A 20,253-nucleotide genomic window follows, 5' to 3' on the forward strand; every position below is an offset into this window, starting at 1 on the left:
AAGCTTGTGGGCTTTCGTAATTGTCCTTGACCACAAGAAGCTTGCCTGGATATCCCCTGATTAGAGCACATTGTCTCAGCTCCCCTGACCTCATATTCCCAGAGCTGGCTCTTGGGTCTTCAACTTTTCTCAGGAGTTTAATACATGTATTGATCTGCAGCATTATTTTCAGCAATTATCTTAGATTAAGCATGACTCACTAATGCTAACTTCAGATAACATCAGAGATTTGACAAACATGAACAGGCCTGATACTCCTATTGTATAATGTACCTGTGAGTCTCACCTCCTAAATGATTTCTGAGTTATCAAGCTTCTGACAAAGAGGACTTAAAGAAAGATAAATCATGCCATCTATGGCTTTCTGCAACAAAACATGTGCGTTGTATGTTTAATGATCTTTTGTCTTTTCAGAACAGGTTGCAAGGTGGTTTCATACTTCCTATCTGGCTGTCTCTGATTCAAAATGCCCTTTTTGCCAGTCTTTTTGATTCATTCCTCTATTCTAGAATACTCCAGCACTCCCCAGGTCCAGGAAATTCTTCCTTTTCTCCAGTCCCATAGCACCTTATTCATATTGTTGCCCAACATTACACCTTAAATTATGGTGATTGGTTTACATCGCCTATATTCCTCATTGGACTGGGTTCCTAAGAGAGAAATGCAGCCTACAGAGCAGTGCTTCAGTGCCTGAGACTTAAAAAGTACTCCATAAAATTGTGTTGAATTCATATTGGCCTTCTTCTTTTTCTCAGTGATGTAATTCTTTCTTTTTATTTTTTAAAAGATTTATTTATTTGAGAGAGAGAGAGAGACAAAGAGACAGAGGGACAGAGTGAGTGTGGGGAGGAGCAGAGGAAGAGAATTTTCAAGCAGACTCTCCACTGAGAATGGAGTCTGCTGCAGGGCTTGACCCTACAAACCCATGAGATCACAACCTGAGCTGAAACCAAGAGTCAGACACTTAACTCACTGAGCCACCCAGGTGCCCCGTTATTTCTTTTTAATGACACTGAAATGTAAACAAAAAATTTGAGACTAACTTCCTTATAATATACCTTTTTTGTCATAATGGAAAAGATAAAATATAATTTAAAACTTGAAACGTAATAGTATTTTAAAACAAGTATATATTTTAAAATCTGACATTAATAATGGAGATAATTATTTCTCTTTATTAGCAAGAGTTGGAAACATAAAAATTGGTTTTAGTCAGCAGTTCAAATGACCTCAGAGCTCCTGGTGTGTGTAATTATTTAAAAACCTAAAATAGTGACTTTATTATATGTTCATTGGCATTTGCATTCACAGCATTTCAGGGAAACCTAAACAAAGAATAGAATGTCAGCCCTGGGAGGAACTTCAAGGTGTTTCAAATGATAGATGTTTGTTTGTGTATGCCCCCATGAACCAGTCATAGAGATAATATAGAAGGTGAGGGTCTATAGCCAAGCCGTGGATCTTAGGAGATGAGGTAGATGTGGTAAATGTCTATAGAAAGATATAGCAGACTAGAAGGTGTGCAGCTCAGATCTTTCATCAAGAAAGTCCTTGCTGTCCAGCTTCTAGGAGTGTTATTTGCAGTCTCCAGCTGTTGACTCCTAGTTTGCTCCTAAGTTTTTGGACCAAGGTCACGTTCTTTCATGGTTGTTTTGAGACAACGACTGAGCAAGGTGATGGTATAAAGGCTGTTTCTACCCATCATGGGACTCCTGGAATGAATAACCTTCATCCCAGAACTCTCCACTGGGCTGGCAGAGACCAAGTCAGCTCTGCATGGCCATCTTCTGGCTCCTCTTACCCAAGCTAGCTTCTGTCTCTTTTCTTCTACAGGGGTTACTCCCTAATGAACTTTGTGCACTTCTAACTAGGTCTCAGGGTCTGCCCCTTGGAGAAATCAATCTGCATGCTTCACTCAGCTTCAGTGTTTTCTTCCCAGAGAATCCACGCTGTAACAGTATAATAACACTATACTAATAATATATATAATAATACAAATGTTAATGAACTACTCAAGAATGTAGGTATATAGTAAGTTGTAAGTAAACATATATCCCAGTATCTATGATGAATTATTTTATTTTTATTTTTTTTAAAGATTTTATTTATTTGTCAGAGAGAGAGAGAGAGAGCACGAGCAGGGGAGAGGGGGAGAAGCAGACTCCCCACTGAGCAAGGAGCCTGATGTTGGACTTGATCCCAGGACCCTTGGATCATGACCTGAGCTGAAGGCAGACACTTAAGACTAAGCCACCCAGGCATCCCTTATGATGAATTATTTTAATATAGGTTACAAAAATATATCACTACCCCTCCCCATGATTTTGCACCTTCCTTCTACGTATAGATCCTATGCTTTGTAATAGCCATACTTAATTCCTTGCAGTTCCCCAAGGCATCATGCCATTGACTCTACTTTAGGCATTGGTTGTATAGTTTCCTCTGTTTTTGGATGAATCTTCCTGTCTACCTGGAGAACTCTTCCTTTTCCTGCAAGACACAGTTTGAACATCTACAATGAAGCTTTCTTTGATGCCCTGAAAATAATTTGATCATTTCTCTTTTCCATCACAGTACACCTAGTATATGCTTCTGGCTTTGTAATTAATCACTCAAAATGCACGAAGTCAGAGGAGAACAAAATTTTAGAAAGGAAGTACAATAACTATTTTTTAAGCATCTTCAATTTCAGAAGACATCTAAGTGCATATGTTTAGAAGGCTGTTGAAAATGAGAATCCCAATATACTGGTTTGAGTATCATTGCTTGTTAACACTTAAAGATCATTATAGAAGGCATAATTGGAGTTTAATCCACTGTGAAATATATGTTGGAAACAACAGCACTGTAAATAGACTCTATGCACAGTTAAGTGATTAAGATGAACTGAAAGTTGGAAACATCTAGCTCTGTTATTTGAATCTAGTGACTAGTCGCCTAGAAACAGGAATCATGATTGACATTACTAGGCAATTCTCCTTTGAGATTACTTTTAATAATCCAACTAAATTTGTAAATGAGTTTCTTTGAGGAGGAGATCGTTAAAGTTGAGAAATCCTAAAACCATAAATGATTTTAAGCTAGGAATCTTTTAAAGCAAGAGGCATAATTGTGAATCAGCCAAGGAAGTAAGAAAAAGGAGACATGTGCTAACCACTTTATATATATTTTCATTCTATCCCACACAAACCCATGAGGAAATATAACCAGCTTATTGAATGAGGTTAACTTGGTAGAGGCAAGCTGAAACAATTTTATTCTTTCTCCTCTCTTCAAATTTCCTGTCTTTCTCTTTTAATACCCTTGTGGAAGTATAATAAATATACAATAAACAGTACATATTTAAAGTGTACAATTTGATAAGTTTTAGCATATGTCACATACTTGTGAAACCACCATCATGATTAAAATAATGAATGTATTCATCACCCTCAAAAGTTTCCAACTGCTCATTGCTAGTTTATAGAAATGTAGTTGATTTTGTATATTTAATTTTTTACCCTGCAAGCTTGCTAATCTTAAATATTAGTTGTAGTGGAATTTTAATAGATTCTATAGAATGTTTATAGAGACAATTATGTCATCTGAATAAAGACCTGTTTTACTTGTTCTTTTCTCAGGCTGGATACCTTTTATTTATTTTTTCTGGTCTTACTATACTGGCTAGAACCTGCAATGTGTTGAATATGAGTGTTGGCACTGGATATCCTTGTCTTGCTTTCAATCTTAGGACAAAGCATCCAGTCTTTTACCATTAAGGGGACATTAGCTGTAGGTTTTTTATAGATACAAATATCAGGTTGAGAAGGTTCCTTTCTATTTTTAGTTTGCTGAGGGTTTTCATTAGGAATGAATATTGGAATTTTTTTCAAATGCTCTTCTGCATCGACTGAGATGATCATATATAGTTTCTTTGGTAGTCTTCTAGTATGCTGAATTAACAAGGATCCTCATATGTTAAACTTACCTTCAGAAATTGCTTGCAGTTCTGTGTTGAAGAGTGGACATTTCGAGGATGTGGAGAAAGGGGAACCCTCTTACACTGTTGGTGGGAATTCAAGCTGGTACAGTCATTCAGGAAAACAGTAGGGAGGTTCCTCAAAAAGTTAAAAATAGAACTACCCTATGACACAGCAATTGCACTACTAGGTATTTATCCAAAGGATACAAACATAGTGATTTGAAGGGGTGCATGCACCCCAATGTTTATAGCAGCAATGTCCACAATAGCCAAAATATGGAAAGAGCCCAGATGTCCATCAACAGATGAATGGATATGAAAGAAGTGGTATATATATATATATATATATATATATATGTATATATATATATATATATATATATATATAGGGATATTATCCAGGCATCAAAAAGAATGAAATCTTGACATTTGCAGTGATGTGGATGGAACTAGAGGGTATTATGCTAAGTGAAATAAGTCAGTCAGAGAAAGATGGGTATCATGATTTCACTCATATGTGGAACTTAAGAAACGAAACAGATGAACATAGGGGAAGGGAAGGAAAAATAAAATAAGATGATATCAGAGAGAAAGACAAACCATAAGAGACTCTTAACTATAGGAAATAAACTGAGGGTTGCTGGAAAGGAGATGGGTGGGGGTATGGAGTAACTGAGTGGTAGGCATTAAAGAGGGCACTTGATGGAATGAGCACTGGGTGTTATATGCACCTGATGAATCACTAAATTCTACCTCTGAAACTAATAATACAGTATAGATTAATTAAATTGAATTTTAATAAAAATTTGAAAAAGAGTGAATATCTGTTACTTCATTAATTCATATCCTACTTAGTTCATGTTTCCTGAGAATCATGTACTATTCTAGATGTTGGGATGGACAGTGATTAGAATAGAATAAAGTTTCTGCTTCCAGGGAGCCCATATACTAGTTGGGTAAATAGTTGATAAGCAAATAAACAGATATACACTATGTAAAGTACCAGTGAGTTTTATTAAGAAAAATATAGAAAAACCACCATGCTGTTTTCCACAGTGGGTATACCAATTTACATTCCCACCAACAGTGTATGAGGGTTCCTTTTTCTCCACATCCTCTCCAATTCTTGTTTCTTATCTTCTTGATTTTAATCATTTTAACAGGTGTGAGGTGATATCTCATTGTAGTTTTTATTTGCATTTCCCTGATGATGAGTGATGTTGAGCATCTTTTCATGTGCTTGTTGGCCATCTGCATGTCTTCTTTGAAAAATGTCTATTCAGGTCCTCTACCCATTTTTTTTTTTAAGATTTTATTTATTTATTTGACAGAGAGAGAGAGAGAGAGAGCACAAGTAGGCAGAGCAGCAGGCAGAGGGAGAGGGAGAAACAGGCTCTCCACCGAGCAGGGAGCCCGAAGTGGGGCTCGATCCCAGGACCCTGGGATCATGACCTGAGCCAAAGGCAGCCACTTAACCAACTGAGCCACCCAGGCACCCCCCTACCCATTTTTTAATCAGATTGTTTATTTTTTGGTGTTGAGTTGTATACATTTTTTATATATTTGGGATATTAATCTCTTATCAGGTATGTCATTTGCAAATATCTTCTCCCATTCACCAGGGAAAACAAAAACACTAACTTAAAAAGACATTACACACTGCTATGTTTGTTGCTGCATTATTTACAATAACCAAGACATGGAAGCAACGTAAGTGTCCATCAATAGATGAATGGATAAAGAAGATATGATACACACACACACACACACACAATGGAATATTACACAACCATTAGAAGGATGAGACTGCGCCATTTGAGACAATAGGGATGGACCTAAAGGGTATTATGCTAAGTGAAATAAATCAAACTGAGAAAGACAAATACTCTATGACTCCACTCCCATAAATAGAATCTAAAAAAACATTGAATAAACAAACAAAAAGCAGAATTGTGGGAATTAACAATGCCTGGCTAGCTAAGATACGATAAAGACAATCCTCCTTGGGAGAGGCTAATTGAAAAGCCAAGAGGGAGTGACCAGAAAACTGGGCTTACTTTGAAGTTTCTGGGCTGAAAACAGCCAGATCCTAGTTGTGGCTCGGCGCTATCTCCCAGGGGACAGATGCTTAACTTAGGTTGGACATAAATCCTTAATAGTCACCTACTCCCTGCCTGCAAGTCACGAACACAGATAGTTCTAATCACACAATGCCCATAAATGTCACTGCCTTAGTTATTGAAACTTTACATTCCTTTCTAATCTTTTTTTTTTTAAAGACTTCTTTTTTTAAAATTTTATTTATTTATTCATGAGAGACAGAGAGAGAAGCAGAGGGAGAAGCAGGCTCCCAAGGAGCAGGGAGCCCGATGCGGAACTCGATCCCAGGACTCTGAGACCATGACCTGAGCCGAAGGCAGACGCTTAACCGTCTGAGCCACCCAGGCGCCCCATTCCTTTCTAATCTTGATTCTTTGATAACATACATAGTAAAAATGGAGGTAGAGTTTGGCTCGGGGGCCTTTAGCCACTAGAGCATCTGGTCCCCAGGCCCTCTCCTTTCTCCTATTTAGTTGTCTGAAGTAATCTTTTCATTTGCCATCTCAGGGTTTACTGGCTAAACCCGACACAGAATCAGAACTATGAATATAGAGAACTGATGGTTGCCAGAGGGGATGGGGTCATGGGCTGGGCAAAATGGGTGAAAGGGAGAGGGAGATACAGGCCTTCAGTTATGGAATGAGTAAGTCGTGAGAGTAAAAAGCACAGCATGAAGAATACAGTCAATGATACTGTAATAATGTAATAGTGGAATGTAATGGGACAGATGGCAGCTTTACTTGTGGTGAACATAGCATAATGTATAAACTTTTCAAATCACTAAGTTGTACACCTGAAACTAATGCAATGTAGTGTGTTAACTGTATGCAAATAAAAAAAGGAAAAAGAAAAGAAAAATATAGAAGAGTAAATGAATGAGTATATCAGAAGTGAGGCAGGTGGTGTGCTCTTTTTATAGTAGGTAGCCAAGAAAGACCTCTCTGACAATGTGACATTTGGGCAAATATTGGCAGAAAATGAAAGCAACCATTCAGACAACCACACGTGGAGGAAGGGAATTTCAGTCAGAATAACAGTAAGTGCTAAGGTGGGAGGTGTTTGGCGTGTCTATAAAACTACAAAGAGATCACTGTCGCTGGATTAGTGTGTGGAAACATACCCCTCCATTAACAGTGTTAATCAATTCAAGTAAAAACTGAAGATAGAAGGCTATTAAACTAGATGCAAAATTCAAAGTGATATCATTTACTGAAATTCCAGTGAAATATTCAAATTGATGATACAAATATATTGGCATGTTTTTACTGCTTCTTCCTTACTGTGATCTCATTCTTTCTTAATTTAAAGTTGAGACATAAGAAGCAGAATTTAACAACATTAATATGTTTTTATATTTGGACCAGTCTTGGTCACACACCACTATTTACACTCTAAAAATGTTTTATTATGAAATTTTTCCATATGAACATTTACTTTTACTTGATGCTTCAAATTTCAACTACCAAGGCTAGTGGATATTGCTTTGAAGGAAGATTGCAAATTGATGGTCATTTTTCTCATACACTTTTTCTCCAGAAGGAATTATTTAGATTGAAAAATGTTTGGAGAATAGAAAAAGCTTCTGAGGCCAAATGAATAGAAGTAATGTTGGTTAAAGATAAAAGCTAATTATTTTTCTTACCTGTGAAACTTTCAGGTGTTTATGAAATGATAAAGTAGGTTGTGGATCTTTAAGAGGAGGACATCCTGTTGACAACAGAATATCTACCAACAGTTCAAGAAGGTTGTGCTCACTAGAGCAGATCTTGCAAAAAATCTTTAAAAAGCAAGGACGGTTTGGTCTGTTAAGTTTTTATTTAAGTTGATGGGAATGGTAAACAGCTGGACGGCACACCATGGGATCATAATCAAAAGGTCGGAAATGATACCATTAAAAAATTATAAACAGAAGCTTATAAATTTTTATTATTCACTGCTTTTAATTAACCTTTAAAAGCTATTCATGTAGGAATGCATAGGTCTTGGCTTTTGAAGAAAGCAAGGTTTAATATAGCTCTGTTTTCTAATGAGGACCCATGGATACATCTCTTCCAGTGTGGCTATGACATTTCAAGTTTCAATAATACCATGCCTAGTCAAAGTACCACTAACTGAGTTTCAAGATGGGCACCAGGTAGAAAGATGGCATTTTGCTTTCTTAATCATGTTTCTTTTGCTCTCAGGCATTTCTAAAGATTGCTAAGTGTTTTTTAGATACGATTGGTATAATTGTATAATCAATCAGTCAGACAGTTCAGTTCCAAACTCTATCAAGTTTTCTATAAACTTATAGGGTAAACCTTCAACAATGAGCTATATAACTTATCTTTAGGGAAACAAACAAAAAAGGATAGCGTATTAGTTGTCTATTACTGCATAAGAAATTACCATAAGCATAGCAGTTGAGGGTAACACATATTTATTATCGACTGGTTTCTTGGGTCAAGAGTCCAGGCAGAGCTTAGCTGGAACTTCTGCTTAGGGTCTTACCAGGCTGTAATTAAGCTGTTGGCTAGGCTGGTTTCTCATCTGGAAGCTTGACTGGGAAGAACCTCCTCTAAACTCACCTTGGTTGTTGACAGAATTTATGTCTGAGTATCTGTAGGATTGAGACCCCCTGACTTCTTGCTGGCAGTAAGCTGGAGCCTACCCTCCACTCCTAGTGGGTTACATGGACTTCAAATCTGGAAAGAAAGTCTCCAGAGCAAGTCTGTTCACAAGTTGGAATATATATATATATATATATTTTTTTCTTTTTCTAATTATGTTTTTGATAAACCTAGTTAACACTCTGGGCTCACATTTTAAAAGTTACTTTCATGTTAACTGAGCGTATTGTAGGAGGTAAAATGAAAACAGTAATTTTGCCCACATGTGCACAAACCTATAGGCGCATACCCCAAATGGCCTTGGCTGTAAGAGGTACTGGAGGCAGCTGGACATCAGGACCCATTGACCTAGTAGCCATTGTCCTTTAAGAACCAGTGTTTCTTACAGGAGGATGAATGCTGGTGTGGCTCTCGGGTACTTTTTAGTTTTCCTTCTAGGTTTTTAGTTTTACCAATCACCCGGCATCCACAGTGCCATGGGAACCTCTCAAGGTCCCTGACAAGGCCTGACCGAGACAGGGAAAAATCTCACAAAGAGTTCATAAAGCCCGTCATCTTACTGTCTTCTAGAGTCTCCTCCCAATTCTTCCTCTTTCCATCACCATGGCAATACCTATTAAAAATGGGCCAAAAGAGATTTTTATCATTTATCTTGCCTGGGATCCCTATCTCATCCTGTGCTACAACTAGGCAGGCCATACCCAGACTCCAAACTATCCCACACTGACATCACACAATCTAAATGACCTTGACTTTATATGCCAGATTGGTGAAGCAATCTTTCCTTTTCCTTATCTTCACCTTGTTCACAGAAACTGAAGCTGGATGAACAGAAAGTTAAACACCGACCTAAACACTAGTCTCAATCACCTTCTAAAGTGATTAACTGGGAAAAAATGGAATCCTCTAGGTAGGCCAGCAGAGAATGGCTCTTGGCTTAGCAGAGAATGGGAATGGAAACAGTTTTCTACCATCTCCATTCACGTTGCTTCTGTTGATGATTGATCTATGAATAGCAAGCTTCTGCAAACTTAACATTTTAATATTTTTAATAATATAAAATGGGTTGAATTCTTGAGTCAAAAATAGAAAATGCCTGCTGTCTTAGCAGGTGTTTTACGTTAGTTTTATGTATACACTCTACATAGTATATTTAAAGGGTGAGTGTATGGTATGTGCTGAAGACTGGTTTGTGCAAACGCACCCTTGAATGTCCCTGTTAATCACTATCTTGAGAATGCAGAGATCCTGTGCTTCCTCAATGTTCCCATCGAGCAGAAGAACATGTTTACCATTCAAGATCAGGGGCTTGGGAGTGGCCAACCTGGAGCATCTTCTTTGTAATGAATGTCTGTTTGGCAGGCCTTGATCTCCTTGGAATGCTGGTGGTACAGGGAGGGAAGGGCTACAGCTAGTTGCTAGGCTAAGTTGCTACACTATAAAAGTTTGCTGCATATAGATCTCAACAGCAGATGCTTTGTCCAGTTGGCTGCTCCTGGACTCCCTGTAGGTAGTCCCCCCCCCCCCAGTAAACCTGTATCTTGATTGCTGTCTCTGGATCTTTTCTTTGGTCTCACTGGACCATCATGCTTAGAGTCTGCTGGGGTGTGGCTGCACAGTAACTCTAAAGCAAGGTGGCCGTTTACCAACCAGAGGAGCACACGTACTTCCTGGTGAGCATTGCCTCAGTTGGGATAGCCATCCCTAGGGATACTGCCGTGGGATGAAATATATTTCCGAGCCTAGTTCTGCATGTCTTCAATGGTGCAAAAGCTTAATATCGTAAAGGGGGATTTGGTATTTATAAACAACCGAAGAGCCTTCATTCAGAGCCATTTGAATTAAATATGATAGGTGACCCTGGGAAAGAACACTATGTGTGGCTGATATGGAAATAAGAGTTTGATATGAAAATGATTATCATATTTTGCTTCTAAGCTGTCACTGAAAGCAAATACCAGAAACGAACTGCATATAAATTTTGATCAACGAGAGCAGTATTGGAATGAGCATGGTATGTTCCTAGTTACCCTTTCTAGGAGATAATACTTATTGTATAATCTAGAAGTATATGCTAGAAGTATATTTCATTACTTTATAGATACTTTTATGCTATGTGTTGGGCATAGTGTTCTGTGATAGTTTACCTCCTTGCTTGCTTTCTCATTAGAATCATACACACAATCTAGCAGGAGTTTTCTTTATCAAGGAAACTGTACTCCATACATCCAAAGGTTAAGAAATGAATAGAATAAAGTCTTTTTAAAGGGAAGAAGTAAATTAAAATATAATTGATTTAGAATATGAATTAGGGCTCATTAAATTAGCATGTGTGAGCATGGGAGATTTTATATAATTGCTTAATTGTGATTCTTGCTTTCTAAAATGAAGGAAATATAAAAATTTTATTATAGTCAACTTCAAGAAGAAGTAAATTTTTTTGTTACTATTTTGAGTCCATCATAAAAGTTAATTGCTTTTCATTTGTCTTACAAATTTCTGGATGCTACTATTTTTAGAAAATTCAGAAACCTGTTCTGTTTCTGCTTTCATATTTTAGATTGGGTTTAAAGTTGTTAATGATGAAAATATTTAAAATAAGTAAATATAAATTTGTTAACAATATGCCTCTTCGCACAAAGCATTTGGCATTCAATTATTAAAAAAATACTCATGTAGTGTTGTGTAAAATTACCAGAAGTCTTTCAGATGACTTTTCTCATTTTATCTGAATTATATTGGCACTATGATCTCTACATTAAAGTTGAGGAAAATAATGCTCCACAGAGTTCAATGACACAAGGCTAGTTAACAATAGAGTCTAGACTAGACTAAGGTGTAGTTCTGGATACTGGCTTATGTTCTAGAGCATTCTTCACTGACCTCATCTACATCCATAGGAGCTTCCTGTCTTCTTCCTGCCACAACTGAGTTAATAAACTAAAGACAATCCAAACTTGATGGTTATTTTTTATTTACTCCCTGACTCTACCTAAAAAGTAATTTGATATGATGGTCAATGTGTATAAATTAAAAAATAGAAGTAAGCCAGGAAATTGGGTAAAAAAAAAAAGAGTAGAAAAAATCAGATTGTACATTGGTATAAAATGCATGTGCTTAAGCTGTGCTATCTCATGAACTTGACAGAGTAGGGGTTAGAAATCAATATCTGAGCTTTCTAGCAATCACTGAGAGAATCTAGCCGTAGTCCCTTATACAATTCTCAGTACTCATAAGATGAAAAACAAACTCGTGGTCATGGAGAAACACAACTATCTCTAACAGGAAAAACTAAAAAAAAAATTTTTCCTGTGGAAATAAGAATATGCCATACTTGCATCAGTGATTGTCTAACCACAACCAAGCACAAGTACCCTTGCAGACAAAGCCCGAGGGAAGTTTCTAACCAACACAGACAAGGTTGTACTACAGCCATAAAATGAATTACATCCCATTCTTGTGTTATCTCTGCTTCCTTACAATGACAAGATACTCCTTGTTCCTCCAATTGTCATTTCCTGCTTCAGGGGGAAAAAAAAAGGAAATCATTGAGATACACAATCACTGAATTGCCTCTGCTTCCTCATAGTATCCAACCCACTCTCCTAATCTGTCCTCAGAATTGTTCAGCCTGTGCCCAAATTCTATAAACCCCTCCCATCTTCCCTTTACTAAGATGCTCCTAAAGGTCCCCTGGGTGCCTTCTCCCTTGTTATAGCAGGCTAAATAAAACAGCTGTGTAATTTGTACTTTTACAAATGTACTTTGTACATCTGTGTGATTATAGGTGTTTTCTTGGTATCATTTGATTAGCAAATTTCGGCAGATGTCAAAAATACAAGACTGTTTAATGAAGTGAAAAGTATCTTCAACAATATAACCAGAGCAAACAAAATAATTTTCACATGCCATTTCCTTACACAACTCCTTAATTTAGGCCAGCATCATTATACCAAAGGGTATATAACCACATTATTATTAATGTAGTAGACCAAAGCAGTTTTCACATGACTTGACCTAATCCAGAGAAGCATTTGATATTTATGCCTAAAACGTTCCTTAAGAAAACTCAAGGAAACTTGATGGATCTTAGATTTATTCACAATATTTTTTAGAGGAGTTTTTATAGTTTAAAACATATCAGTCTTTAAAACTTTCTCCTTATAAATGAGTTACCAACTTTTCATATAGTTATAACCTGGTAACTATCATTTCACAGTGGGCTTAAATCACACTCAGATTTTCAGTTATGTACTGAGACTGGAGGATTTATTCCAAGGTCTTTGCTGAGATAAAGTATTTTTAGAGTCAGAAAAACATCCCTAGAATTCCTAGATGTAAAAAAATGATTTTGAAATGGAAGCCATTTGATTCCTACCACAGGGAAACAAAAATTCTAATACCTCACCCCTGAAAAAATTCATAGAGAGTTAATTGCTTCTTCAAGGCTTTGTATAAGGCTGGTTTTCAACTAAAGCTTATTTTTATTTTTTAGATGGTAAACCATAATATTTGCCATATTGTAGGGAGTGAAAACCAGTACAAGTTTTTTTTAATAGTTTCTCTAACATCCAGAAATATTTCTTCTCTCTATTATTGACTGAATTTCATTTTTCATTATGTAGTTAATGAATTCTACCCCTAAAGAAAGAAGCTTTTCTTATCTGAGTTAGCCATCGATAACAAAGACTTTTATTTTCATAAGAATACAACTCATATCATTGATTTAAAAAATTCACCATTCTGTTTGGGACTGTAAGTAGAGGGTGAAACACCACAAAGTAAAGAAAACTTGGGTAAATGTAAAGGCTTGTTAATTACCCAGAGACTGAAGCTGAAACGGAAGTGATGGACATTTGGTTTTTAATTTTTTGGAAATGATTCCCATTTCTCAAACATGCTTTCTGCTTTCCATAAAACACTTGCTAAGGTTTTCCATCTGCCTGTCCTTGTATCCATCCATGATGTTCTAAATATGAATTTTCTGGCTTTAAAGAACAGTTTCAATGTCAAAGCTATTTTCTACAAACACATTCCAACGTTGTTCCAGGATCATGTTAGTGTTTTATGTATTTCTGCAATCTCTTCAGAGGGAGTGTAACACGAAGGTGATATTCTCATTTCAGAACTGAATTCTCAAAAATATTTCTCACCTATTTGGGCGAGAAGTCAATCCCTGGATAAATGTTTATTTAGTCAATACTGTATATATCAATATCCAAAAGTTGGAAGTCAGCCTTACCTCCAACTTTTAGAAAACAAGATGAAATTTTGTTTTGGTATTAGGATGGTGTTATATCCGGGGATCCAGAAATACCCAAATCCTGTATCTGACCAAACCACACTTTCTGACAAACCTCTGGAGGGAAATTAGGCACAAGTTAACAATGTGCACAGAAAACAAAGGTAACCCTTTATTGATTTCCAGAGGGAGACACAAATTCCAGTGTAGGAAATCTTCCAAGCTGTTGGTTCCACTCCCTGTCCAGAGCTTCTCAGATGTAATCTGAAACCAGCTCCCATAGGAGGAGGGCAGGGAGAGACCAAAGAAAGGGGCGGGCCACTCCAGGTTGGTGAGTGGCAGTTTTAATAAACAAAGGAACCTACATATGAAGCTTGTGCAAGACTTAGTCCTGTGTCTGCCTGTCAAATCTTAGAAGTTTATATAGAGGCCTTAACTGGGTTCAGCCATGTATACCGTGCAGGTGATAAGTTCTTGGAACAGCCTCTGGGAGCAGGAAAGGCAAGTGGAACCTACATTCTAAGGACAGGGGAGGACGTGAGGAGCCTCAGATCACCTGGGTCCAGCTCACAGGTCAACTGGCAGTCACATCTTTTTGATGACCTTCCCCAATAGTAACCCAGGCCAAAATACACAGAACATCCCTTTTTCTAAGCTAGCAAGGACCTGATGGCACCTGACAGCGTCAGTGGGGGGAGGGGGGTAAATTTGGGTATTCATTCATTTGCAATGTAAAGAATGCTATTTATTATAAGATTCAGTATGGAGGGGGTCTTTCCCCACAGGGAGATCAGGGAGTGGCTATCAGGAAATTGGTAAATGGATAATAGAAGAGCAAAGCAACAGTTGGAAAAATCAGCCAGTTGAACCAACTAGGGACAGAACTTACGTCTCAGGACTCAATTGAATGCTCACTGCACTTTGTTACTCTGCTACTTCAGAGCAAATTCTGTAAACCCTGAAGAAATTAGAACATCTTATTAAAATACTTGAAAAAATTTCACATCTAATTTGTCATTTTGTGGGATCTAACATCACTTGGGGACTCCAGAAAATTCTTTAAGAATGTGATGATAACAGAAAATCACCATATACAAAGTAGCTGGGTTCTCTCTCTTCTGAGTTTCTGCTATATCTAGAATAGTTTTGAATTTCTTATAATCATTCAGATAAAATTTAAAATTTAATATAAAATTAATATTGTTGTTTTGTTTCCTTAAAAGGAGAAGGACTTTTTAAAATGTTTTAAATCCTTAGAAGGATCTCTGGATTAATAATTCCTGAGGAATATTTTCCCTTTTATTAACATTTTAGAGCACAGAATGTATTACCATAGAGTATACCACATAGGTTGTTATTCATTTGGGAAATAAAAACCATTTGAAGACAATCTGTTCAATGAAGTGTTCAATGACGTTTAAAAACTTTTTCAAAGCAATTTGACTACCTTGCGTCACTTGATAATTCAACTTGTTGAAATAAATGGTCTATTGAAAGTCAAAATGTTTGTGCACATAAACAAGGTGAGTATGGAAGGGTGAGAGCAAGGACTATCTATGAATTTTTGCAGCTGTGTTTCATTACTTTTTCATGATGTTCAAATGTACATGTGTGTGTTGTACACAGATTTACCTATTCAAATGGGAAGGATTTGATAACTCAATAGGAAATGACTGACATGTATAGTACCTTGAACTTGCATATGTAGAAGGGCTTTGCATTGGCTTTTCCAGCTTTATTGTCTGGTAAATGGCCACTTTTAACTCTTTTTTTTTGAATATTCCTGACTCTCAATGCACATATCACCTCTGTCCTGCCACCTTTTGCATTCTCTAATGTAGACTCATTTTTGTATCAGTTCTATTTTCACAGTGGGACATGACATTTATTGGTTTGAGAACACTGACTAAATTGGAATACAATTCTAATATACATAAAGGCACCTACAACAGCAGGATGACATTAATCTGAATAAATAAGAAATTACAAAGGTCAGTCACAATAAAAGTTGGAGTTGGTAAATAAAAACACAATAATTCTCAGAAATAAAAAAGGAACCAAAAATAATAAAATAATATTCAACACAAATGAAAAGAGCAGGAAATGCATCTAAAGTAGAGGTTTTGATGAGGAGGAGTTAGAAATAAAATTCTGGTATAAATTACACTATTTTCTCAGAAGGACTAAATGAATGCCCAAGGAAGAATATAGTTATGCTGTCAAACTAACAGAAGATGATTGGGGAGAAATAGATTTTTGTTGTCAGTAACAGTTATAATTCACTGCCTATAATCCTTAATTAATATCAAAGTTGATTAATGCTAAATAATCTTTAAAATTTAGCAGCTGAAATAAAGCATGAATATGAAGTAATCTGGAAAAATAACAAAAAAATCAACATAGACTAAGAAATGAAAGTAGTAATAGGTGATTTTCAAACATAGTTCTATATTATAATGTGGAAAAAATTAAATCTAATAATTACAGGCATTAAAAAGCACATGCAGAAAGTGCATATAACACAAATATAGGGAATTAAGTAAGAGATTTAAGAGAAAGCCGATATTCTCTTATTCACCAGAGAGACCACAATTATAAAGAAAAAGATATACAGGAAAAAGAAAGAAACTGCTGAGGTCAGGGACAGAAATCTTGGGTGCAGTTAACTTCCACTTGGAAAGGAAAATAGCAAAGTACAGAAAACAGTGAACATTGTCAGAATGAACATTGTAATTTACCAATTAGCTCCATGTCACTAAATGTAATGGCTGGTTTTCCAAGCTCATTTCAATTGACCCATCATAGGTTTTAACCAAGGTGATCATTCTTCCCTGATGCACTTTCCTCACTTGGATTCTAAGAACACCCACCATCCACTGCTTCTCTCCTAGCTCTCTGGTTGCACCTTCCCAGGCACCTTGGTTGATGCTCTTCTTCATCCTGACCTCTTCATGGTAAGCCCAAGCTTGGTCCTTGGTCCACATACTAGCTCTTGGTTTCATCCAGGCTGGTGACTTGCAGTACCATCTGCATGCTGATAAACTCCAGCCTAGACCTTTCACATGAACTCCAGACTCATATATCCAACGATTCATTTGTGTCCATCCTAGATAGATTTAATGTCCAAAGCCACAGTCCTGATCTTCCTTCTCTAACCTCCTTCATGTACTTTTCCTCATTTAACTGTGGGAAATTCCATCCTTGGAAGTGTCCAGGCCAAACCTTTTGGAGTCATCGTTGGCCCTCCTTTTTAGCACATATCCTTCTTATATCCACTTACATCCTTTTGTTCTAACTTCAAACTATATCCAGAATTTGTCCACTTTTAAGCCCCTCTCCACCAATTTTCACCCAATCTGTGCAGCTGTCCTTGCATTACTGCAATAAAGTCTCCTAATTGGTCACCCTGCATTTATCCTCATCTCCCTACAGTGTCCTCTATATAGCAGTGGAATGATCCATTTGAAACCCACATCTGAGTAGATTGCTTCTCTGTTCGGAATCCTGCGATGGCTCTTCACTATACTCAGGAAAAGCCAAAGCTCATGCAAGCATCATATGATCTAGCCTGCTTCCCTCATTACCTTTTCAGCCAGAATTTCTACACTTCTTCCCTGCTGCCACTACCTCAGGGAGCCAGATTTATCTAACTACTTTTTCCTGAACACAAGAGGTATGCTCTTACCTTGGGAACTTTGCTCTGAATGTTGTCTTATTGCCTCTGCCTAGAATGCTCTTCCCTTAGCCACCTGCTTGGCCAACTTTTTCAACTCCTCAAATATTTGCTCAAATTTCACCTTGATGAGGCTTACCTTGACCACTCTTTTTAATATTGCAACTTGACAACAGCTCACCCCCTGCCATTGAAAATTTCAAATCACCTTACTTTGTTCCACTTTTTATTTTGTTCCATGGAAATTATAGCTTTCTAACATGACACACAGTCACTTATTATGTCTATTATTTACTGGTTGTATCCTCCTGCTGAGATTTAGGAGAGTAGAGGTTTGTTTTTTTTTAAGGCTACACGAAGTCAATTTATTAGTAGAAAACAATAATTTGAGGAGTCCTGTTCACAGAGGGTGACCACAGTAACCCCCCCGCCCCCACTTCCTGCGGGTGCTATTGGAGGGCATGAAGGTGACATCCTCAACTCTCTGATCTTCATCCCTGAGCAGGCAAGGGCTCTGAGGACAGACTGGGACCCAGGTCCAGGGGTCTTGGTTCTCTTTCCTCCTGTGGCCTGTTGTTTGATGTGGAGGGCAGTGATGCCCAGCTCCTTGAACCTCTGGTCCATATTCTGGTTGGCCAACATGGCAGCATATGGAGAAGATTCACCTTGACCAGTCTTCACCTTCATCCTACCAGTTACACGGGCAGATGGTTTCCTTGCCAGAAAGATCGGTGCCATAGACAAAAGTATCATTGAAAAGTTACAAAGGTGTGGCAGACACCAAATACTTTTTCTCCTACAGCCACCTGAGATCCAAGGCTGATGACCTGTTCTTTCTCTTTTTTTCCCCTTGAAAGATGCTATTTCTGTACATTTTCTCCAGACTCCATCACCAGAAAGATCGAGAGTAGAGGGTTTTGACAGTTTTGTTCCCTAATATACCAAAGCACACTGGATTGAACTACTAGCTGAATCAAATTAACTTATCTTCATATAGTGAACTTTCAGGGTTATAATCTATGTACTTTTATTTTTTAATACCATTGGGGATGCCTCAAAACATCCTCCAAATAACATGCATATTCAATATGGGTTAAAGGCTCATCACTGTCATTGATCACGATTCATTCAGTGCTAGATTCCAAATAAAAGATCAACAACTTCTATACGCCATTACATTTGCAAGAATATATTAAGCATTTAGTAGCTTCAGAACTTCGTGTAGCAAAAAATACAATAATATAAAAACATGGTCTCTAGAGATTTACTATTCAGGAGAGAAAAATAACAAAATTTTCATATTTATCTGACCACTAAATTTCTTCCCAGCTATAATCCTCCTTTGAAAACCAAATAAAATAGTATCTTTTCTCAGGAGTTCAGACAAAAAAAAAAATTCTCCCTGTCTTTTCTAAGGCTCTTTAGAATTGTTGTAAATGAACTGTCTGGTTACCTAGTTAACTCTTCTTTGGATGCTAATGGGATTACAAATTCATTTAAATTTGGCCTTTTAGGGAGTTCCCTGGAGGCCAGGCTAGCATGCTGAGCTCAAGTAATAGACTTTCAGCATCACAATCTAGGTACACACTTTTTTTAATGCCACAGGGACCTTAAAATGGTTTAAAGTAGATGAAATATTGTCATTATGCTTTTATGTGATGTTCTGTAGTGCTGGGATATTTTTAAAATGTTTGAGTGATATTTTAAACAAAGTAATAAAATACACAATCTGTCCCTGGTTGGTACAACTGAAACTATATCTATGGAAACGGAACTCAGTGACCATGAATGTTAATCCATCTGCAATTTCACAAAGAGGTACAAAATGAAAATCTCAATTCCAACTACATTTTTTTTGCAAATGCAATCTCCTTTTTAAGCTAGTGGGTGACTTGATGTATTTGATATGCAAGAATAATGTTTTTTCCCTAAAGTGTGGATATTAATGTCCTATCCTTTTCAATCTTTTAAAATCTAAGGGGCTAGCCTTACTCTTAATGAGTAGACAGCTAAGAATGATATAATTCTGGCCTTTGGTTGAAGACTTACGTAATACTCCAGTGGCCACACTTCTATTGTGAGGTTTGATTTAAACAGCAAGATACTGGCCCCATTACCCAGATATCTGCTTATGACTACTTACCAATCTAAGTGACTGACTTTATTTTGTCATGCTGTTTCGAATTCCTTTGATTAAATATCCATTTCTTCCTAAAGCTGCTTTGAAAACGAACTTCTCTGACAGCATTTTCTGATACTACTAGCTGATAGGAGAAGGAGAGGGCAGATACCTAGGAAAAGGAGAGTTTTAACTGAGAAGAGAATAAAGAGAAGTCCTTGTATAAAATGGCGTAGGGTACTGGTGACCTATGTATGCCTGTGCCTATTCCCATGCCCATTCCCATGCCCGTGCCTAGGCCCATGTATTTGCATATGCCTGTGCCTATGCCTGTGCCCATGCCTACACCCATGCCTATCCTCATGCCTATGCCTGCCTGTGCCCATGCCCATGTCCATGTGTATGTCTGTGCCTATGCACATTCCCATGCCTATGCCTATGCCTCTACCCATGCATGTGTCTGTATCTATGCCTATACTCATGCCTGTACCTAAGTCCATGCCCATGCCTATGCCTATACTCATGCCTATGCTTATGCCTATACCTATA

At 37.3% G+C, this 20,253-nt stretch overlaps 1 pseudogene; it reads right to left on the reverse strand.

Annotated features, from left to right (window-relative positions):
• Nucleotides 1-17,985: 17,985 nt before the first annotated feature.
• Nucleotides 17,986-18,759, reverse strand: LOC110590809 (annotated as a pseudogene).
• Between the last annotated feature and the right edge of the window lie 1,494 nt (nucleotides 18,760-20,253).

This window comes from Neomonachus schauinslandi, chromosome 2 (genome assembly GCF_002201575.2).
Source record: "Neomonachus schauinslandi chromosome 2, ASM220157v2, whole genome shotgun sequence".
In the NCBI taxonomy this organism is placed as follows: domain Eukaryota; kingdom Metazoa; phylum Chordata; class Mammalia; order Carnivora; family Phocidae; genus Neomonachus; species Neomonachus schauinslandi.